Source organism: Oryctolagus cuniculus, chromosome 11 (genome assembly GCF_964237555.1).
Source record: "Oryctolagus cuniculus chromosome 11, mOryCun1.1, whole genome shotgun sequence".
NCBI classification, from domain to species: domain Eukaryota; kingdom Metazoa; phylum Chordata; class Mammalia; order Lagomorpha; family Leporidae; genus Oryctolagus; species Oryctolagus cuniculus.
In genome coordinates this window covers 81,678,317-81,702,768 of record NC_091442.1, presented here as the reverse complement: position 1 = coordinate 81,702,768, position 24,452 = coordinate 81,678,317, and the positions used below count along the sequence as shown (strand labels likewise).

Sequence of the window (24,452 nt, the reverse complement as noted above, 5' to 3'; positions counted from 1 at the left end):
TCATTTTCCATGAACTTTTTGAAGACCCTTGTGTTAACAGAGCATCACACAATTTGCAAACATGATTGCATTCCCCTCCCTTTTGGGAAGACAAAACTTTTAGTGCTGAAAAATCTTATTAGAGTTCATTATCCCAGAGTTGTTATGTGTACCCAAACCCAAAAGATTCCAAGTTTCATGCTTTTCTCATGTTGACATGATGATTAAATGGTCCCAAACTATTAAACAGATAGATTTGCTTAGTCTTCAACCTCTTGGTCACCCCAACCTTTTTACCACCATCTATTCTTCTTCTGCTGCCATTTGTGAATTTAATAATTATGTGATTGCTGTGGCTGAATATTCACTCTAAGTAGATGGCTTTAGTTTGATTTCATATCCTTTTATATGATATGAACCTGCAAAAGTTACTTAAAAATTATTCTCTCACAATTTTCCCATTTAAAATTATAGGTAACTTCCCATGGAGCTTTTGAAAATATTGAATGTATAGAGCATGGAAAACACCCAGAATACTACCTGACCCATAATAAGAAATGAGAATATAATTACCTGTGTTCATCTAAAAATCCTCATAAATACCTGTCCTACGCTCCAAATAATATTGTATTCTCTCTATATGTTTTTTCTAGTTCAAAACTCCTTAGATCAGATCAGCTACAAAGCCAATGATATTAAGTCACATTGCAATGTAATGTCTGTTATGCTTTACTCTCAAACATGTTTGATTCTTACACAAAGAATTGCCAACCACTGGACTTCACCTTAGGGTTGAATAATACAACAATAGATTCAGCAGATTCCGTTAGTGTTAGATGAAGGATTAGTGAGAAGTTGTCTACGTTAGTATCAGTGAGGAGAGTAACAAGACATGAGGTTGTAGAGCTAGTGGTAAAACCTCAACACTTATTATTTCAACCACATTTATTTGTACCCTAGGTGTAAATTAACTCTTCTGTTGTATAAATTAAAAACATAATATATAGTATACACATCAGGAAAAAAAATGAGATGATCTCACATCACAGTAATACAGCAGTGACTACAGGCCAGTTGTGCCTAGTGACTCAGGCTGAGTAGCTTTCTTCATGGATTAGAAAACCATCTTTTGACTAATATGAAAACACAAATTTAACTCAAAATTGGTTTCACAGAAGAATTGAGGGTATTTTAAATTGTCCTTATCTTTTTAATGAGGTAAGAACTGGTTGTGTATGTAAAATCGATAATGATGTTAGATTTCTGCCATTTTTGATAAGAGCAGACTAGTTCTTCTATGCTGAAGGGATAACAAGTGCTTTATTAAGTGCTAAAATATTGAGTTAATAAATAAAAAATATAAAAGCCTTCCTGGCCGGCACCGTGGCTCACTTGGCTAATCCTTCGCCTGTGGTGCCAGCACCCTAGGTTCTAGTCCCAGTTGGGGCGCCAGGTATTAGTCCTGGTTGCTCCTCTTCCAGTCCAGCTCTCTGCTCTGACCCAGGAGGGCAGCGGAGGATGGCCCAAGTGCTTGGGTCCCTGCACCCGCATGGGTGACCAGGAGGAACTACCTGACTCCTGGCTTCTGATTGGCGCAGCGCCAGCTGTAGTGGCCATTAGGAGACTGAACCAAGGGAAGGAAGACCTTTCTCTCTGTCTCTCTCTCTCGCTGTCTATAACTCTCTCTCTCTCTCTCTCACTGTCTAACTCTGCCTGGCCAAAAAAAAAAAAAAAAAAAGGCTTCCTAAGTGTGTCATTGCAGGCAGGCACGTTAACTTGAGTTAACAATGAGTTTTCCGTATTGTATCTATAGAACAGAGAATCTCTTTATTGTCAAGATCCAATCAAGCAACCTAACTTTAAAAAAATACAATGCTGTAGGCTGTCACAATAAATAACTGTAACGTATCATTGCAAAAGCAAGAAAGAAAATGAATGTGACAAATAATGTAACCAGTATTTTGGACTTTAAAGTATGATTATTCTGTCTCTCTGCAGTCAGTTGTGGAATAGAAACTACCAGAAAGCACACTTTTATAACCAAGACCTTAAAAACATTCAAATCATGGCACAATTCATGTGAGTGTTCCAACTGCATAAATAAATAGACTTCTCCTTTATTTATCTATACATATGTCTTGTGAAGCTAGCCTACATGTTATACAAATGAAGAGTTAAATTTCGTGATTGTTGATAAAAATAATAAATCCAGCTGGTAAAGACTTCCATGAGGAAGGGGCCAGTGCTGTAGTGCAGCAGGTTAATGCTTGGCTTGAGGTGCCGGCATCCCATGTGGGCGCCAGTTCGAGACCCAGGTGTTCCACTTCTGATCCAGCTCTGTGCTATGGCTTGGGAAAGCAGCAGAAAATGGCCCAACCTTGGGCCCAAGCACCCACGTGGGAGACCGGGAGAAAGCTCCTGGCTCCTGGGTTTGGATCAGCACAGCTCCAGCTATTGAGGCCATCTGGGGAGTAAACCAGTAGATGGAGGATCTTTCTCTCTCTCTCTCTCTCTCTCAACTCTGACTTTCAAACAAATAAATAAATCTTTTAAAAAAAGACTTCTATGAGGTCAAGAGTATCAAGCTTCCATTTAGTGATTCTATTAAATGAAAATTTCTTAAGATACAAAAACAGAAGAGAAGAATGAGGGAAGGAAAGAAGATGGGGAGAATATGAAGGGGAGAGAGAAAAAAGTGGAAAATATAAGGAAAGGAATGGATACAAGAGAATCCCTATATACCTCTTATAGCCAGAGCTGAAAAATCTCTTCTACTCGGGCAGTGTGTAGTACCATGCTTCTGTACCTAAGTCCAAAATCTAGAAGTCAAGAGAAATCAGGCTGCTGTTTTATGTACAACATACAAATGATGAAGCAGATTCTCAAAGGCATGACTAAAGCTGTCCCCTCCACTTTTTCCTGAAGGAGTTGGCTCTCTCCTGTCATCATAACTCATTTTGTATTGTCTAAAAGTATCTATGATTCCTCTAAAAAGTCAGTTGGGAAACTGCATATCAAATACCTTTTTAGAAAGCAATTTTAAAAAGCAAGCAATGTTGTCCAATTTAAGGGTACATTGGCTTTCCTTTGAAATGTCATTTTCTTGAATTATTTGGATCAGGATGCAGCTCAAGGTGAGTGTTTTGCTTTTTAAATTTAATAAAACCATTAAAAATAGCACATTACTGAGAATGCCATGTTATTAATTATACTTTTAACATAAAAAACTTCCTGTACACAGATAAAGACCCTGAACTTTCAGACATACAATGGTGTGGTTCATATGTATTTTACTATGAAGCTGTGGCCCTGGATTCTAGGCCTTGGTTAAAAGAGGGTAGTGATGTTATTCTATTTATAGAAGAGGTCCTGGTGCTCTCAAAATATGCTCTAATGCCCAGTGGTTCACTTTATTCACTCTTCAAATCTGATGGAAATGCTGGGGATTAGGCAGAGAGCCAACCTTGTAAGCTAGGAACTGGCAGACACCCCAAGTCAGAAACAGATTTCACTGCCTTGCTACCTTGTCTTTCTCCTGAGAAATCGTGCCAACTTTTCTTCCCAAAAATCTTGCTACCTCGTAAACCTGATTGCTACAGGGACTTAACCATGCCTTAATAACCTGTAATGCCACTTGTCCTTGCTTCAAAGACCATTAAGTCATTTGTTTAGAAAGCATTTCTGGATGATTTTCCCCTTAAAAATAAAGCAGGATGGCAGTTTCTGTATTTCAGAAGTGGTGGACAAGGACCTATCTGTGTGTATTGCATAGAATACTGGAGACCAGTAAATGAGAAAAAAAAGCCACTCCAATGGCTCCTTCTCCTCAAAGGGAGAGCAAACAATTGTCAATGGATATCTTAGTGTAGCCTGCTGGTGTGATGTTAAAATGAGATTGTGGGGGTGGGGGGAAGGCACTGTGGTGCAGTGGGTTAAGCTGAGTCCTGCAGTGCCAGATCCCATATGGGCACTGGCTGCTCCACTTCTGATCTAGCTTCTTGCTGATGTGCCTGGGAAGATAGTGGAGGATGGCCCAAGCCCATGGGCCCCTGAACCCATGTGGGAGAGCTGGAAGAAGTTCCTGGCTTCAGCCTAGCACAGCCCAGGCTGTGTGGCCATCTGGGGAATGAAACAGCAGATGGAAGATTTCTTTCTCTCCTTCTAACTTGTATCTTTCAAATAAATAAATAAACCTTAAAACAATTAGTACGCGTAGACTTAAAAATTGCTAGTACCCATTTTTCTGTGAACTTCTTGAGGTTGCCTTGTTTTGTTGTCACTTGCAGTAACTCTAACATACAATTATGTTTGAAAATACATTAGTAATAATTCATCCAAAAATAATCTCATACATGCTTCTTCACAATAATATTGGGAGATTACATACAAAAAACAAACAAACTAATGCTCAATTATCTGTGATCGTAAAGATGAGCTGTGTCTGTGTTTAAGGATCTTTGCAACAAGACACAGATTTTAGAAGTGTGACTTGAAACCCTTTTTAACAATTATTTCAATTTTATCCTCTGGTGTTAATTAAGCAAAAAAATGCTATGGTGACTCATGGTTTAGCAGCCTCACTTTTTGCTTTGATCACTTGTGAGCAATCTAAAAAAATTCCGTGAAAGAAAAGCCAATTTATCAATTATCCTAAAATCTATATAAGGTTCAACCTCATATGTTAAAAGTTCTGACGTGAATTTAATATAGCTGTGTATGTGTTGACTACTTCCATGGTATTTTGCCTTCAAGTTGACGCAACTATTCCAAGGAATCTCAAAGTGGTCATTAGTAATCCAATTACCTGCTTCCTATCTAGACTGACACACAAGGAGGCTGCCCCCTGGAGGCCACCCACACCCAGGAAGCTCTCCTGAGTTTTGGGGTGGGATTGCCTGAAGTTTCCCCTTCACAGTCCCCTGTGACTGAAAGGATGGCTCCTTCAAGGAGTGTGAGGGAGAAAGACAAGAGACATTCCTTATATCAGCAAGTACAGGCTAAGAATGCTTTACATTTAAACCTCTTCAACTGAATTTGAGTTTGAATAAATATGTCCATTTTACCCTTGATGAAATTCTTGAATTATGTACAAAGAAAAACACTGATCACAGGACACCATATATAATGATATATTCTTTGACAAAATAATAATTATACAGGCCTGAAGCACTTTGGAATTATTAACAAAGGTACATTCCATAAAAAGAGACACAGGTTCACTAAGACAAGCTTCATGCCAAACCTGGATTTGATGAATTGGCTATTTCAATCAGAAATTAATTTTTGGCTGAGACACTTAGCTAAGTGTCATGTGCACACAGTATTTGTAGTTGGCATAATCTGGTATGTGTGTTGAAATGTTGTCTGACAGGGTTGTTAAAAAATTATATCTTAACCAAACAGCTTCACCAGATTCTAAGACCAGCTCAAAGGTCATTTCCATTCAATATGAAAATTCCCCAGCTCTCATTTTATATGGACAACTAAAAAATAGAAGGCATTTATTATTATGTTATCCTGCTATATGATTTTCCCAGAGCTCCTTTTTAACACAATGGTTCCCTATGACTATAATTAATATGCTAACTATACTATAGGTATTATATGAATGACAAGTATGTTTTCTTTGTCCAAATTATCAGTAAACAAAAAAATAAACTTTGACCTCTCATTTACATTACTGGTCAACCATGGAAACTAGCATAACATCCTATCCAAGCATTAGGCATATTTACATAGACAAAAGCAACCCAAAGAAAATTATGAGTTGCTTTAAGCAGTTAGAACCTGAAATTTAAAAAAGAAAAGAATTATAGAAATTACAGAAATAATTATTTATTTTCTTTGCATGTCTCAAAGACATGGTAGAAAAGAGATGGCATTTTGCAAGGTGACCTATGAAATTATATTGAAGGTAGCAGAAATGGCACCTAGAGTGCTTACTATTTCTACAAGGGCAATAAATTTCATTGTACACTTTAAAAAAAGATTTCTTTTTTTTAATAAAACAAAGTTAAAGTTGTATACCTTAGGCAGGAAAGGATGGCATGCTCTCTTGGTTGTAATAGGTAGCCTATTTTTTGCAACATAACTTAAAATAAGATTTGTTTCCTACTGCTAATACATTGGAGTTGAGTGATGCTCATAAGCCTTGCTGTAAGTTTATCTTGTGGCCAATATAAAAGATACTCAAGAATGCTCTTAAAATGACCGAGAAGCTGAAGGAAAAATGCTATTCACTTTGGATTGAAAAGATTAAATGCCTGCTTAAGAAAATGGACATATTTAATGGAGACATTTGAATCAAGTTTAAAGAAATACTGGCCATTCCTTGAATAATTAAATAAAAAGATATGTTTCCCATGTCCCCCATGTGAAAAACCAATGGGAATCACATCATTTAATTATGTAAATGATTAAGAGTAAATTTACTTTAATGCAAATATTGAAAGAAACATCTGCTAAGAGCCTGAGAAAGAAACTTTATCATTCATCATGTCCAAACATGTAAAAATACGATTTCAACTTACGTGTTGCCCGCATACAGAGGTGAATTACAGACTTGCATTTGCTTGTGCTGACAGTTTTCTTAACCATGATATATAGAAAAATCACTTCTTACCAAAGCTATAGAGGAGCTACATTAATGAACAAGTCTAGCATTTCAACCAACAAGCCACTGAAAACTCACCAAGACATTGTCATCTATGTTTAATTGGTACTTCCCTACATGAGTACCCTAGTTTCAGCACATCATATCCTACTGCCCAATAGTTTCTAATCCTTTCTGAAATAAGGTCCATAATTTAAAATTTTATATATGTATAATACATAATGTATACCATATCCTTAAGCACTAACTGAAATTATTTATTTAGACTATTATATATTTATTTAAATAGCTTATATCAATTTCAATGGAAAAGAAATTTACGTAGAAATCACCTCATATGTTAAACTTTCATATTTTCATGACAAATAAATCACTTAAAATTTAAAAAAAAAAATCACAAGTGGATGAGATATTTAATCCAAAAATTTTCTCAAGCAAAATTCTGGCAAGACCAGTAATATTTACATTATACTATAGCACAATGTAGAACTTTGGTCTGGATTTTCTTGAAGATCAGTCAAAACTTGTACCATTATATAATCAAGCTATTTAATTTTTACTTTTTCCTCCCTGAAAACCATTCAGTCATTACCACCGGGAAAACAAATGTGTTCCATTTTGAAATTAAGGATAACTCTTCCTAACTGCTGTATAAACTGGAAGTCACATGCTATAAGAATTGCAGGCTCGTATAATTGCATGTGTTAAGTGTGAATTCTTTAACATTAGATGGCTCTAAAAGCCTGTTTTGGGAATTCACTCTAAATTGATGTAATATACTGACATCAAAAGAGATGAATTGATATTATGTCTGTGGTGTTATTAAGCTAAAGGGAAGTTCAAATTAACTTTCAGATTTCTAACACATTCTCCATTTTATTTATTAATCTTTGAGCTCATTTTGCAAATGTAATTAAGACAAGCTACTATTTTCCAGTCTTATTTTCAGTTAGCACTGAATCTCACATGCAAATCTTATAACACAAATGCTGTTATCCATTTTCACATCATTGATAACTATCTGAAAATTCGACCAGACAGAATAATTAATAACCTCCATTATGAATTGAAGTTCAAAACTACTCAGCAACAACTCTCAACAGTGCTTATTTTTTGTGAAATTAGTATTTTAGGACTTCTTTTAAATATGGACAATCTTCAGTTCTCATAAAAATGCCTTAAAATATATATACACTGAAACATTCATTAAAACATTCTTTTAAAAGTAGAAAAATAAAGAATGTATGAAATGGTGACACCAAAATATTTTGTGGCATGATAGGGTAATACTGTCCTATATCATTTAAAATCTCTCTTAAATCCACTCATCATATATTGGAATTAGTTCTGATTTCCAATATATTAAAAGGTAAGTTTTACAAGTAGAAAAAATTATTGATATGCATATTTTTACAGCTAAATGCTATAATTAACGTGTAAAGAGTGATGAAGATAAATGTCATAAGCCAAGACGGAACTTTCATAATTTCCTAAGATAGTGGCAAAACAAGCAAACAAAATCTTACTGCGCTTACATGGAAAGCAGTTGGTTTCCCTTTTGTACATATATTCATGTCTAAACTTGTTAATTCAGTTATACATACATATGAGGTAATTAAGTGATTGTCCTTTTGTCCTTGTAACCAAAAGGTGGCACCTCTAAAAACTGGAGTAAGCTTTCAGCAGAGACATTGCATTTCTTAAAAAGTCATTTAGATGTCAAAACCCTAGAAAGAAGCCTTTCTGTTTCCTTGCAAATAGGTATTTCTGCATAAGTAAGTGGAAGACAGGATTGCCTCAAATGGAAAATGGTTTAGAAAATAATATATATTATATTGATGGCAAATCAAACCAGTTCTTCTCTAACTTGATAAAAACTTATGCAAAGATACGCAGTGAAACAGAACACTTTCTGGGGCACACAGGTTAGTGTTGAAGAACAGGTAGAGGTAAGGCAGAAGACTGCCTTTTCTTACCCCGAGTGGAAATCCAGAAAAAAAATTGACTTGACGTTTCCCCTGATAAATCAAAGGAAAGGGTTTATCTGGATAGTAACATCTGCTGGCTTTTCTGCATTCATGAGGGACCCACTTGGAAGGCTTTTCCATTTTATCTAACTAGGCACTTCTCTTTACCTCCTCCCATCCAGCAGTGATCACTTAGCTCTCTCTGATGAATAATAAGAAAAGAAAGCTTCTATCACAGGTCTGGAATGAGAGATTGCTGAAGCTGTTGAGGCTCTGTCCAACAAGTACCATTTACTTGACCTATTATGTAGGCAGCCAGGGCATGTTGTTGTTTTGATAGCTTTCTCTTTTCCTAACAAACCATGGGAACAGAAATGTTTTCCCCTTTACAAATACTTAAATTTGAGGCTAGCTTCCTATCATCACTTTCTAAACTTTGTTTCTGTAGGAAAGGATTCTTGGCCAACTGAGACTTCATGTACCTTCTAAACCCAGTGCTGAAATTGTAAACACATCGTGTTTACATCCATTAGATAGTCTCATATTAAGAGAAAACATGGCAAGGCATGAACTTGATATCCAGCTAATAAAACACAGGCAGCCAGTAAGCGACACAGAATAAAACAAAAATTCATACACAAATAGAACTTTAACATGGAAGTTAAACAGTTGCTTTATTTCACCAAAGGGTTAATATTTGAGAGAGTGAATAATATCAACATGTTTACAAAGCTAACTAGAAAATTTGCTTCCTCAAAGTAGAAATCCCAGCTTCTTGATGATATTGATATCACTTAACAAATGTTTTTAAACTTTGCATGTTTTTGTCTTTCAATATACAGGCCATGCTGATGAACCTCTGGAAAGTAACTATTTCTAATTGCTTTTTCTGGACTCAGGAAACCCCTCAAAGTTCAGACATTAACACGGATGTGCAATGCCCAATTGTCAGTCCCACAGGGCAGATGGAAATAGGAAAAGTCAGATGGTTGGCACTTAAAAGCAACAGCAATTAAGCAGTAGAAAGTGGGTTGGATTGTCGGTTTATTTCTGTTCCGTTTGAACGAATTAAATGAGAGACATAGCTTCTTGCAAGGAAATCAAGTCAAACTTGATGCTTCCTCTCTCTGACATCAGGAACTGGATGGCCTGTTTGCTCTCCTCATGCAGTTTAATTCCTTATCCTGTTTAATTGCTTTCTGTACTCTAATTTTCCAAGAGCTTGCCTTCTACCTTGCCTTTCCCCCCAACCTGGACAGAAAGAAATTTTTCTCCTTTCTTTACTCCCCCTCTTTCCTCTAAGAAAGGCAATCCTCGCCAGGAGGAGAAAGAAATCCTGTGCGTGCTGAGGGGTGGGGGTTGGGGGGGAGGGAATGAGGAGGGGGGAGGGGAGAGGGAGGGAGAGAGAGAGAGAGAAATGAGAATATGAATTGGGGGTGGGGGACGGGAGCCAGAGCACGAGATAAGGAAAGAGGAAGCAAGAAGATGGGGGATGCCCAACCTCAACTCCAGGCTCAATCTATGCAAAGTGCTTCTCCAGGAGATGTCCATGTGGTCTCATACATCTCACAATAGGCCACCGGGGATCCCTCCCTCTGTCTCAGTCTCCCAACCACCAAGAGCCAAGTGCTCCCGAGAAGAAGATCTTTCGGACAGATCCAAACACAGGGGCACCGCCAGGGTAGCGGTGCGGCTAGTCCCGCTGCCTTACCTGGAGCAAGGACCAGGAGGTGGTGCCGGTCTCGGTCCCCTCCGCTCTCCCCGGTGCGGACCGGTGAGCGGCACACGCGGACTCTCTCGCTGCCTCCGCTCTCGGAGGGGCAGCCTGTAACACAAAAGGGGTGTGTGGGTGTGGGTGTGTGGGAGGTTTTCCAGGGCCACCAGCTGGTCCCAGCCGGCCGCCCCCACCCTACACACACACCCCTGGAGGGTGCTGAGCCCCTCTCTGCGCTGAGCACCACCCCGGGAGCGTGCCCAGGGTGCAGCCTCAAGTTGCTGCTGCTAAGTGCCGCTGCCGCCGCAGGAGAGGGAGGTGGAAAGACACTGGGGGCAGTACTCGGTCTAGAGCATCCCCACACTGCAGCTTCTCCAGGAATCCCTCCACTGAGGAGGCGGCCGCCCATCATCTCCCAGCCCCGGCAGCCTGATTGGTTCCAGCACGAGTACGCTGCGTCCAGGAGCCAATCCGCGCGCACTAATAATAGGTGGATCCGCTCGGCCAGCATCGCCCATCCCAGTTCTGTTGGTGTCTCTCCATCCCCTCAGCGGACAGGGACCCGAGAGGGGGATGGAGGGGTGGGGGAGGGGGGCGAACTCAGAGGGGAACAGTTCCCAAGGAGACACAATCAAGGGCATCTGATAAGCCCCTGGGTAGGCTCAGGGATGCCCCGCAACCTGTTCAGCAAGCCGTTGGCACGGGAGGAGACACAGCACAATACAAAGCTTTTTTTTTTTTTTTTTTTTTTTTTTTACTTTCAATCAAAACCTGCCCTGATACTGAGCATGCCCAGACTGCCACAGTGCCCTAGGAGTTTCGATGTGTGTGGGTTCGCCGGCCGTGGGTTCGGTTTTTTGAAAAGGTGGGCGCGCAGGGAAGGGAGACAGGCAGAAGTTTGTCTTTGGCCGTTTGACCCAGCCGAGTTGGGAAAGCAGGGCAGGGAGGGGACTGAAAGGAGGCTGCGCAAGTGTGCTCCAGCCGAGCTGCAGGGAGGTGGCCCTGGAGGCGGTGGGAGGCTAATCAGATCGTTCCCTCGCGGGGACCCCAGGCTTGGAAGCGGGAGTAGGAAACCACTGCAAGCCGAGAGACAGGAGACTCGCCCCGAAGGGTGCGGTGGCCCAAAGATGCAGGCGAAGCTGCGTCCCATAGGTGGGGCCGGGGAGCAGGACTCCACCCAGCAGCCGCGGCTCCAGGCGCTGGAGAGCGCCCTGGGAGTTTCCACTGCGGCGACCCCTAAGTTTGTAGACTTGGGTCCAGCGTGACACTGTCGGGGTGCTGGCCCCCTCCCCCAGCGCTGGCCACCCCCTTTGCCAGCTCGTGACAACTACCGCGAAGATCCCCTCCCTCCTTCCTCTCTTTCCAGTCGAACCGCGCTGCTCGCGCTGCTCGGAAGTAAGAAGCTTTTCCCTTGAGAGAGCCGTGGTGACCTGATTGTCTCTAAGCTCCCGGGCAATTTATAGCTTGGTAATACTGGGAGATGCGGAGCGGGCAGGTTCAGCGGGTGGGGGAGGGACTGCGAGCTAGCCGGGTAGAGCAGCGAGTCCATTATCTGCTCCACAGGTGAAAGGTTTTCAAAACGCAAGGAAGGATTTCCCTTTCTCACTCACTTGACCTTGTTTGATGGCCTTTGAGCCTCTGATGTGTTTTGCTTAGAAATCTTAGCAGTTCGCCTAAACTTGATCAATAGCTACAAATGAGAGCTCTCCTAATTGGGTTCTTTATTTTACTGAGAAGATTATCTTGGCACCTCAGGTGAGGAAATAAATAGCTATCTCAATTCCCCAAACTCATCCACTTTGAACTGGAGTTTTATTAACATTGGTGTGCGAAGGTAACTATGGTAAGAATTCAATTAACAGTAACACACATCTTCAAGTTTTTAATTAAACCTCTCCTATTTATGGACTGTTTAAGATGAAGATAAATATTCTAAGTAGAGGGGAAAAGAAGACAACCTTGATATAAATATGTTTTTCTGAGTGAGTGATCAATGTGTGGGTTTTTGCTATGTTTGCATATTGGGAGGTTAGCACAGAGGAAGAAATATGAGAAGAATCCACCCCAGAATTGCAACTTCCCATAATTACCCATCTTCCAGTTTCTAAAATATTCACTAAACCTTTTAAAAATGTTTTAAATGGTTTCCTCATTGGAGAAAGGAGATAGAAGTTAGTTTAAAATTGATTTTAAATATTTGATAAAGAGGAAGAAGGGAGAGAGGAAGAAGAGAAGATGAACTATGACGAGAAAAAGAATCAGTTACCTCCCTAGTGTGGAGCTCCAATAAACATCTTTGTACAACAGGTTTATTATAATCCACCAGAGAGATTCCTGTTCTAAACATACGCTTAGCACACTTTTTTTTTTTTTTTTTTTTTTGGACAGGCAGCAGAGTGGACAGTGAGAGAGAGAGACAGAGAGAAAGATCTTCCTTTGCCGTTGGTTCACCCTCCAATGGCCACTGCGGCCAGCGCACCGCGCTGATCTGAAGCCAGGAGCCAGGCGCTTCTCCTGGTCTCCCATGGGGTGCAAGGCCCAAGAACTGGGGCCATCCTCCACTGGACTCCCGGGCCACAGCAGAGAGCTGGACTGGAAGAGGGGCAACCAGGACAGAATCCAGGGCCCCGATCAGGACTAGAACCCGGTGTGCCGTTGCCGAAAGCGGAGGATTAGCCTATTGAGCAGCGGCGCCGGCCTAGCACACATTCTTGTTTGCACTCTGAAAAGGGGGCATGCTTGTTCTGTTTACTAGTTGTGTGTAGGGACAAATGCAGTTGCAGTATGTTTTAGAACAAATCAGTCAACAGAAAGTGAGTATGGACTCTTAAATCTTAGGACAGATTCCCACGTTCCACTGTCTCTTAGTGGCAGAATCCTAGAGAACATATATGGTGCCATGTGCTTGTATCCCAGCGTTTCCTAAGTAAACCTGCTGGCTAAAGTAAGAAATCGACCTAATACCCAGACTGTGCTTCACTGCAGTATTTCTCCTCATAAATCTAAGGAAGATTGTATTCATATACTGGCTGTAGGTTTCATCTAGTTTGTGTGGGACTAAGATTTCTAGCTTCCATCCGTTCTGTGTTCTTCCCAAGCTTTGAGGATGAGCTGAAGGCTCTGCTTCATCCTACTGGGTGGGTGGAGCACAGTTTTCCATTGGGAACAGAGTTTTCACACCCTTTGCCTTTTATAGGAGGCTCCTCTTGGTAAAACAAAGATTAGGACTACTGTTCTCCTTTACTCTCATTGTCCCACCACTGAGGTCCTTTTTATTTAGCATCTCTAAGTATAGACTTAATTCTTCCCCATATTATATGGCATTTCTTAAAAGTTATTTTCAGAACTATTTTAGGTTTTATTTTTTCTCTCCTAAGAAAAACATTTTGTTCATTATTTCCACATTTTTTGCTCTGACCAACATCTCCTTGTCATCATTTTCCTTCTTCCTTTTTCCTTGGATTCATCTTATTTACTACTTTAATGCTTCCTTTGCCATCTATTTTAGGCTAGAGGATCAGAATAGAAACTAAATTGGATTGGGGCGCTGAGAAGAAAAGTGTGTCTTATGGCAAGAGTGGGAATTAGGGACTTTAGAAACCAGAAATTCATTAACTGAAGACTTAGCTAAGGTTTTCTGTGGCCCACAGAAAGAATACCCACATGAGAGCAGTATCCAAAAAAAAAAAAAAAAAAAAAAAAAAAAAAAAGAGCTGCTTGCTGCTGGTGGAAAGACTAACATACATACATATCCTAACGAACAGTGGTACTGAAGTGCTCCATTCAATCAAGACTTTCATATATCATTAAACTTCATATATTTAATAGCCACACTAGTTGTCTGGTAAGAGCTATCCATAAATATCATTATCCAGGGTTTTAAACAAATAAAAGATAACCAACTTCTCGAAATTTTTCTATCTATTCTTTGTATACATTAGTATCTAGAATTCTTTTTATTTTACATATATGCATTTACTGTCATTTCCATTTTTTTATTTCTTTCCAAAAGAGCAGATTGAATAAATGCTTGTTTTCTGGTATGAGAAATTAGGGAGAATTCAGTTCCCCACTATTCATTGGCTATGTTACCTTGAGAAATGTATAAAACCCCTCTAACCCTGAGGTCTTTCATCTATAATATGTACATGAGAACTTACCCTGAGGTTTCTGGTAGGGAATAAGAAAAGCAATATACATAAAGTGTTAGCTCTAAGATCATAGTATTGTTAACAATTATTATTATTCAATCATTATTATTGCTGATAGCACATTCCAATGGTACTCATTTTTTTCATATTTCAGTGAGATTGGAATTCTTCCCATCATCGTGATCACTCAGCCAAGAGTGAGCCATAAGCTAGTCCCTTATGAGATTAAATTCAGAAGGGAGTTAACCCATATTACAAAAAGTTGTTTATACCTGAATTGTCAATAGTCACCTGACTTGCAGATATCGTTCTTAGACTGTAATCTGTTAGGACCTTAATCATTTTATGTTTAGAGAATGTGAAGTTAAGTATTTTCACATTGAAATTTGACTTATATTATTCTTTACAACAGCCAAAAACCCAATCCTAGTGGTAAGAAAATGTAGAGTACTCATGTTTTTTCTTTTCTAGAAAATTCCTTTAAAAATATTGAGCCATCTAGTGAATTCTCTTCTACTTATCTTTGGCCTGGCATCACTGCTCATGATTCTATAGCCATATGATTAGGAGAAAACATCGGGACTGTCAGTATCAGAAGTAAATAAAAAGAAATTACCCACATGGATTTTCAGACCAAACACCCATGGTGTTTCATAAAGGGAAACTAGACTTAGGATAAAGAAAAGAAAATGACTCTAGATGGGAATCAAGTCTCTGGATTAGAGAGTTAGAGCCCAGTGATTGAACTGCAATATTTTACAATTTCCAAAGAAAAGAAAATAAAGATCTAGCAGTATTCAATGTGGCTTTACAAAAACCTTTTCTTAAAGATATGAGTAAGAAAATATTGGCAATGAAAAGGAGGACTGTGACTCAAAAAGTAATATACTGTGTCAGGCTGTTGAGGTTAGTAAGGAAAATATTTAGGTGAATCTATCTCAAGGGCAAAATAAAAGTAGTTTGAGTTGATGTTGGCCAGAGGTCTTAGAAAGGAAACAAATGATACATTTTTCAAATACTCTTTCATATAAGGAATATATTGTGGTGAAAACCATGTTAGTATATAAAGCATAAACAACATTAAAGGTTATCTTAATTCCCTTTTAAGCCAGAGGAAGAATTTCTATTGAATTGATCATGTAGAGAATCATAGTTCAACAGTTTCATTCAGCCTATGTCACTAGTGTGTACATGGAGTAACAGACTTATTCAAAGTCAGGAAGGGTCAAGCATGGGGTGGAAGTAGATGCTGTGTTTTCAACATACTAAAATATTTGAATAATATCACTTGGGACATTTAAAAGGATGATAGAAAATAAAGAATTCTATTTCAAAATCTGTGCAATGGTACTCAGTGTTCTGACAAAGGCTAGGCAAGACATCAACAGGTCTGATCCACTGGAAGGCTTTTTACAGAATGGATCATATGGCTTCACTTCAATATTTATATACAGCCTACTCTACTTGTCCCTAGTTCACCTAATAACTACATTAAGTACCATAAATCAGTAGAATCTTAAATGAAAGAAGTTCATCTACTGTATATTGAACCACATGGAACAGTAATAAGGACACCAGGCTTCCTACGTCAAGTCACTCTATACAGTCCCTCATGGATCTGGACATGCTTCCATTTGGATATTCTAAACTTGTGGCTATTCAAGACTTGTGACAGAGGTGATGGGGCCCTGAGTGCTTGTTCTCTTGGTCTGTGAGCATGCTTCTCCTGAGGATGATAGGAGCCTACTGAGAATGCAATCACAATGGCATCTTCTGGACCATGGTTGTTCTGTATGTGTGTCCTCACTTGTATCCTAGACAGAACTGGAGGAATATATAGATTTTGGTAGCAGGAGGTTAATAGTATAAAAAATAACAAACATTTTTATAAAAGCAGAGACAGAAATGCTAATTAAGCTTTTGGAGCTCACATAGCTGGTGACTGTTCCACCTTTTACATCTCAAAGGTCAAGACTTAATACGTTAATAGAAATTTAAGAGATATTAAAAGTAACTGTGACTATTTCAAGGACTATCAACCCTAGTTTAGTAAACTCCAAAAATACTGAGTAACTGCAAAGGGTTATGTTAAATGATTAACATTTACTAATTAATTATCTCATCATCCATCACCAAGAGAAATCCATGAAGCTGGAAAGGGAATATTTTGCCAGCCACTCTCCTTAACAAATGAGGTTAACTAAGTTTAGCTGTAGTTTGGGAACTCTTACTCATTATCATTATGAAAGAGTATGCGTAGTTTAAAGGTGAAGAGTAAAGCCACCAGTATGCCCACCACTCAGTTTCAGAAATGAAGTGTTAAAAATTACCCTTGCCATTACACATGTCATCTGATACTCCTTCACATGTGTGCCCCTAAGCTATCAGTATTCTATATTTTCTTTTTACCATTGTTTTGCTATTCTTTATAGCTTGAACACCACTCATATCATTTTTACCTGGTTTTGAAGTTTTATAAATAGAACCATGCTGTAGTATATATTGTAGAACTTGCTTTTTCAACTTAAGTGTAGGGTTTGAGATTTATTTTTGTAACTGAATTTTATTCACTATCACTCACATTGCATTGAATATAGTACTAGTGCACTACATTCAACTGTGTAAATATATCAGTTTTCCATATTCTTAATTCTTTATATATTGGTGGTACTTTTAGTTTTGGTCATATTCTATTTATTTTTAAATCTTTATTTTGATTCATTTGAATTCTTTACATATTCTGAATATTAATATTGTATTGGCTATATTGTACTATAGATATTATCTCTCAGCTTCAGCTTCTATTGTAAATTTATTTCTGTTTACATGAAAAGAAACTTACTATAGGGGCCTGTGCCATGGTACAATAGGTTAACCCTCTGCCTGTGGCACCAGCATTCCATATGGGCATGGGTTCTAGTCCTGGCTGCCCCTCTTCCAATCCAGCTCTTTGCAGTGGCCTTGGAAAGCAGAATATGGTCCAAGTCCTTTGGCCCCTGCACCCAAAGGGGAGACCCAGAAGAAGCACCTGGCTCCTGGCTTTGGATCGGTATGGCTCTGGCCATTGCAGCCGGCCATCTGGGGAGTGAACCAGTGGATGGAAGACCTCTCTCTTTCCTTCTCACTGTCTGTAACTCTACTTCTCAAATAAATAAATAAAATCTTAAAAAAAACTTACTTGAAATGCAGTCCATATATACCAGTTTTACTTATTATTCTGTACATTTACAAAGGTAATGAAATTTATTTTTTATATTTGGGTTTATCTAAAAATTTTTTTGTGTGTGCTTTAAGACAGAATGTAATTCCATTTTTCTCTATACTGATGTTCCAGCAGTTTAAGAATGTGTACTTTTCCCATCAACCTATCATGCTAGCTCCAGATTTTTCTTTAAGATTTACTTATTTGAAAGGCAGAGCTACAAAGAGGCATGCGCACGGGGTGGGGTGGGGGGCGTGGGTAGAGCGCTAGAGCGCATGAGAGAAAGAGAAGTCTTCCATCTGCTGTTTCACTCACCAGATGGCTACAACGGCTGGAGCTGAGACAATCCAAAGCCAGGAACTTCTTCCAGGTTTCCCATGTGGGTTCAGGGGTCTGGGGATTTGGATCATCTTCTACTGCTTTCCCAAACCATAGCAGAGAGCTGGATTATAAATAGAGCAGTCAGGACTTGAACTGGCTCTCATATGGGATGCTGGCACTGCAGGCAGCGGCTTTACCTGCTACACCACAGTGCTGAACTCCCCACCCCCAATTTTTTTTTTCTGGATAGATTAATTGGTTTCTGCAGTCTCCACTCTGTCCAATTGATCTCTTTATTCATGAATCAACAGTATACATTCCTAACAATGTAACATGATAATGAATTTTGATTTCTGAAAGAACATTTCCTCATGTTTTTTCTTCCTCCTTCTACTTCCAAAATGTCTTGACTGTTCTTTATCCTTGGCATACTCAAGTATATTTTAGAATTCCTTGTGAATTCTCAGCAAATAAATCCTGTTAATATTATCAATGGCAGTTAATACTTTTTTATTAATTTGCAGAAAGTTGGAGAGTTATGAGTTTGACTGTCAATCTGGATTAACCTCCTACTCATTTAATTCGTCCTTTAAGAATGCCAATAAAAATTCAACATTCTTCCTAATAAAGGAGCTGTACTTTTTCCCAATAGATTTAAGTATCAGATTTTATTGTTGTGGTAAATTCTACCTTTGTAAAAAACACTTTTCTTCATAAACATGAAAAAAAATTGACTTTTGTAGAGTGATCAAATATCTACCAATTTTGCTAAGCTACCCAGTTAGTAATACTAACTTGCAAATTAAATGTTTTCCTAGGAGACAAACATGATATAAACCTGAATAGTAACATATATATTCCCTAATGCCTATCATTTTATAATTTTTCTATGTTTATTGCATTGGATTGATAATCCACTTAACATAAGGACCTTTATTATTTTCATTTTAAGAATGATGCTGTAACATGTCACTCATATAAATACTGTTTGCTCTAGAATTTTTAATAAAGTCCTGTGTTCACTGTTGTGGCACAGTGGATTAAACTCTCACCTGTGATAACAGCATCCCAGGGCAGAGTGTAGGTTCAAGGCCCAGCCCCATCATTTCTGGTCCACTTCATTGCCAATGCGTGTGAGAAAGCAGTGGAAATGGCCTAAGTGTTTGGGCACCTGCCATCCTTGGGGGAGACTTGGATGGAAGTTTCTGGCTTCAGTCTGACCTGAGTATGGCTGTTGCTGACCCTTGGGGAGTACCTCTCTCTGTCTTTCCCTCTCTCTGTCACTCTTTCAAGTAAATAAACTACATCTTGGGAAAAAAAAAAAAAAGTCCTTGGTTAAGATAATGAAGTTCTCTTTTATTTCTGGTTTGCTTTTTACTTTTTTGTGTTTTGGACAGGCAGAGTTAGACAGTGAGGGAGAGAGAGAGAAAGAGAGAGAGAGAGAAAGGTCTTCCTTCCGTTGGTTCACCCCCAAAATGGCTGTTTTGGCTAGTACTGCGCCGATTGGAAGCCAGGATCCAGGTTCTTCCTCCTGGTCTCCCAGGTGGGTGCAGGGCCCAAGCACTTGGGCCATCTTCCACTGCCTTCCAGGCCACAGCAGAGAGCTGGACTGGAAGAGGAGCAACTGAGACAGAATCCAGTGCCCTGACCAGGACTAGAACCTGGGGTGCCGGCACCACAGGTGGAGAATTAGCCTAGAGAGCTGCAGTACTGGCCCTAATTTTTATTTTTTTTTTTTGAGAGAGAGAGAGAGAAAGGCAAGTAGAGAGAGAGATCTCCCATATGTTGTTTTATTCCCTAAATTCCATCAATGATCTAGTCCAGATAGAGCTGGGCCAAAGCCTGGCCCTAGGAACTCAATTCAGGTCCTCCATGTGGAAGAAAGAAACCCAATTACTTGGATCCTCACTGCTGCCTCCTATAGTCTGCATTAGCAGAAAGCTGGAGTCAGGAAGCAGAGTCGGATAATGAACCCAGGTTCTAGGGAAATACGGGATACTTGAACGCATCTTAATGGGCTTAATAAGCCATTTGCTGCCCTAATTTTCAATATTTTAATCATGGATTAGTGTTGATTTGTTTTGCTTCGGTTTTTATTTGTATCTACTGAGAGGGCATTTTCTCTTAATATGTTAATGTGATTTATAATAATATTTATCTTAATATTGAATTAACCATGTACCTTTGCAATAAATGAATCATATTTCTAAATATCAATTGTTGGATTTAATATGACAGTATTCTATTACAATATTTGTCTATATTTACAATATGGCATCATAAAAAGTCGGGTTATATTTATTTTTCTATACAGCTTACCACATTTTCCGCTTTGGGTGGTTTGTTTTGTGTTGAATATAAGAACTCTTTGTTCACTCCAATGTTTTATAGAAAATTTCCTGTATTTTCATCTATAAGTTTTTCTCTTACTTTTTTTTTTTTTTTTTTTTTTTGACAGGCAGAGTTAGAGAGAGAGAGAGAGAGGGAGAGAAAGGTCTTCCTTTTCCGTTGGCTCACACCCCAATGGCTGCTACGGCCGGCGCGCTGCGAAGCCAGGAGCCAGGTGCTTCCTCCTGGTCACCCATGCCGGTGCAGGGCCCAAGGACTTGGGCCATCCTCCACTGCCTTCCTGGGCCACAGCAGAGAGCTGGACAGGAAGAAGAGCAACCAGGACAGAACCGGTTTGAGTTCAGGCTGCTCCACTTCTGATCTAGTTCCCTGCTAATGCATTTGAGAAAGCAGCAGAAGATGGACCAAGTACTTAGGCCCCTGTACATGCGTGGGAGACCAGGAAGAAGCTCTTGGCTCCTTGCTTTGGATCGGCCCAGCTCTGGCCTTTGGGGCCATTTGGGTAGTGAACTAGTGCTTGGAAGATCTCCCTCTGTCTCTCTCTCTCTCTCTCTCTCTGCCTCTAACTCTGCCTTTCATATAAATAAATAAGTCTTTATTAAAAAGTCAATTACATTAATAGTTGAATTTATGGACAACTGATATTTTTATATTATTGGTAGAAAATTCTAATTTATGAACATGGCAAATGCCTCAATTGATAACTTTTCTTATGTTATCACTATTATTTAAAAATTTTCAGAAAGAGATAAGATCGCACTGTGAATGTTCTTTGGTACTATAAAGGTCTATATTTGCTTTAATGATTTTTATGTGCATAACCATATTTTTAATAAATGATAGCTTCATACTATCTTTTCCAATGTTAATCTTTGTCTTACCTTACTTACATTAGCAAGAAATTCTAGAAGTTGTGACAATAGACATTCTTACCTTATTACTTAAGTTGGAGGAAATTTCTAGTAATTTACTATTAATCATGCTGTCTGTATATAATCTTCATTAGAATAAGAATGTTTCTATTTCCAACATTCTGAAAGTGTTTCAGTCATTATATGAGAATACATTTTAACAAATATTTTTATATAAAAATAAAATTTATTCTTTTTAGTTCGTGATTTTCAATGATTTATCTTCAAATATTCAGTCATCTTTCTATTCCTATCGATCATGATTTGAGCATTGGGACTTATATTTTTATGTTTTGCTGAGTTTAATATGCTAATATTTTCTTTAGAATTTGCAAACATAACTAAAATAGAAATTATGATTTTCATCTCATATTTTTCATGTTTCAGTTTAAAACTCATTTTAATGAGTTGCAAATCTTCCTATATTCTCAGGAAAAATTGTGTAAGTTTTGTGCTAAAATTTTTTTATAAACATTAGAAATATTTACCAGTAACTACATCAAGATCTGGAGAGTTCACAAAAAATTTCACTAACAAATTGTACTTCTTTAAGAGTTACAGCATTTTCATATTTTTGTTTCTTTTTAAGCCTACTTTAGCAAATTGTAGAGAAATTTGTTGACCTAAACAAAATCACTTAAATACTGTTGTGAAGTTGTATATAACTTCTATATTGTATTTTTAAATATCAATAGGATCCTTTCTGGTTGGTAGCATTTTACTTCTGTGGTCTTGATAGGTGCTCATGAATTTGAATATGTTTTGAAAGTACAGTTGGACCTTCATATCCATAGATTCTGCCTGTGAGGATTCAACCAACTATGATCAAAAACATTTGAAACAGCAAAGAAACTCTGTACTAAATCTGTACATTTCTCTAGTCATTCCTAAATAACATAGTACAACAGCTATTATATATATAGTATTTATATTGTGTTAGTAATTAGAGATGACAAAGTATAAGGCAGGGTATGCATAGGTTATGTGCACATATGACTTCATTTCAGACAAAGGACTTGAACACACAGATTTTGATATTCATGGGTTTCTGCAGCCAATCCCCTTTCAGATATCGGATGATGGCTATAGTAAATTTTCTGTTTGGTTTTCTATTTAACACTGATTTTCCTTTTTCAAGATTTTATTTTTTAAAAGGCAGAGTTGAAGAGGCGAGCTTCTATCTGTTGGTTCACTAGCCAAATGGCCATGATAGTCAAGGCTGAGCCAGGCCAAAACCAGGAGCCACGAACTCCATCTGGGTCTCCCATGTAGGTGGCAGGGCTCCTAGTACTTGGGTCATCTTCCCTACCTTCCCAGACACATTAGCAGGCAGCTAGATCAGAAGTGGAGCAGCAAAGACACAAATCGGCACTCCACACAAGATCTGCTGTCCAAGACAGCAGCTTAACCTGCTATGCCACATTGCCAGCCCAATACTTGTTTTGTAATACAAAGATTTTATTATTATTTCACTAGGATTTGGTTTTCTGTTTCACTCTGTAGTCCTTGAAGTAGCTGCTATTTTCAATTGATCTTTCCTAATAATAAGTAAGTTTCCCTCAAGGCACTGCTTTAGCTCCCTTCCCATACCTTTTGTTATATCTTCATTACACTGTGGTTTTAAATGTTTTCTAATATCAGTTGTAATTTTCTCTTTGGTCATTTAGTGTTATAGTTCTTAATTTTCAAGCAGTTAGCAGATTTATTCATTTATTTTTTAATTTAAAAAAAAAGGACTTATTTCCTTTATTTGAAAGCAGAATTACAGAGACAGATGGAGGGACAGAGAGAGAGAGAGATACCTCCCATGTGCTGGCTTACTCCTCAAGAGGCCCCAAAGGCCAGGGCAGGGCCAAGCAGAAACCAGAAGCCTGGAACTTTATCTGGGTCTCCCACATGGGTTGCTGGGGCCCAAGTGCTTGGGCCATCTTCCTCTTCTCTCTGAGGCACATTGACAGGGAGCTGCATCAGAAGTGCAGCAGCTGGGACTTGAACTGTCATCCCTATAGGATGCCAACGTTGCAGGTGGAGCGTTACCAGCTGTTCCACAAGCCAGCCATTAACTTTCACTGGTTTTGATGAGAAATAAGTGGAAATCTCTTTGTTGAACTTTGTGAAATGTGTTCACTTTCTCTGATTGCTTTTAGAATTTACTGTTTATCATTTATTTTCTCTAATTTCTGTATTGATTTGTTTGGGTGCAGTTTTCTTCATAGTTTTGAATAAAATAGGAAATATTTGGTCCATTAATCTTTAACATGTTTCTTGTGTGCAGCCTAACTCACTTTCTTTTGTTTTAGGACTCTACTTCTATATATGTTAGACTATTTAACTTTGTTTTACAGGTAATAAAAACTCAGGTTTAAAAATTACTCTTTTTACTCTCTTGGCTTCAGTATTGAAGGTTTTACTTCTATTCCTTGTATGTGTCATTCTTATTATCACATCCCCTCTGAATTGAGCCTATCAATTTTCAATTAAGATATTGTGCTTTGACTGTAAAGTGCTTTTGTTAGTTGTCGCTCCCCCTCTTCGTGGAGGAACGACACTAAACCCTGCCTAGGCTTCATATCTGAGTCACGGCACCATTATGTCGCTCCCCCTCTTCGTGGAGGAACGACACAGGACCCTGCGCTGTTCTTTGGTCTGCTCGGCCCTCCCCGGGTTTGCTGCTGGTTCTTCCCAGGTTGGCTGCCGTCCCTTCCACCTCCGTGGAAGGGCGGTTCCCCCTGGCCACTTTCCCCACTTCCGCAGGGGAGCGGCACACCGCCGGCCGGCTCTCTCGGGGGCTGCACAGGTGTTCCCCTTAGATGTTCCCCTTAGATGTTCCCGGTGCATGCCGTCTCTCTCCTCCTTTATAGTCCTCCTCTGCCAATCCCAACTCGGCTGCCCACACGCCGAGTACACTGCTCTCCTCCAATCAGGAGCAAGTCCTACAGTTTATTGGCTGAACTGGAAGCAGCTGTGTAGAAGCTGTTTTCTCCTCTCCCAGCGCCATATTGTGGGAGAGCAGATGCATAGAATAAGTCTTAATTCCAGCAACTTAGTCTAGTCCGAGTTGCTCCCAGTTGCTCCCCACAGTTAGTTTCATATCGTCTCTCCCTCCCTCTCTTACATGTATGCTTACTTCTAAACCCTTGGTTTTATAATACTTTCTTTAAAACCCTCGTTGTTAATCCTATCATCTATGTTATTATTTTTCTAGTGCTTGATGCCCTTCTTGATAATGGGTCAAATACAACATA

General features: G+C 39.1%; 1 protein-coding gene across 9 annotated transcripts in view; it reads right to left on the bottom strand.

The window, feature by feature from the left end:
* SYT1 (synaptotagmin 1) overlaps nucleotides 1-24,452 on the bottom strand; it is a 675,493-nt gene that overhangs the window by 599,008 nt on the left and 52,033 nt on the right. For 6 of the 9 annotated variants that reach the window (XM_051846480.2, XM_051846475.2, XM_051846477.2 and 3 more), the window contains exon 1: nucleotides 10,271-10,665. The gene's annotated coding sequence lies outside the window, so the exon portion shown is untranslated. Of the gene's footprint in view, nucleotides 1-10,270; nucleotides 10,666-24,452 lie in introns of those variants that run through there. The other 3 variants (XM_070052659.1, XM_051846474.2, XM_017341996.2) reach the window with 3 other exon arrangements.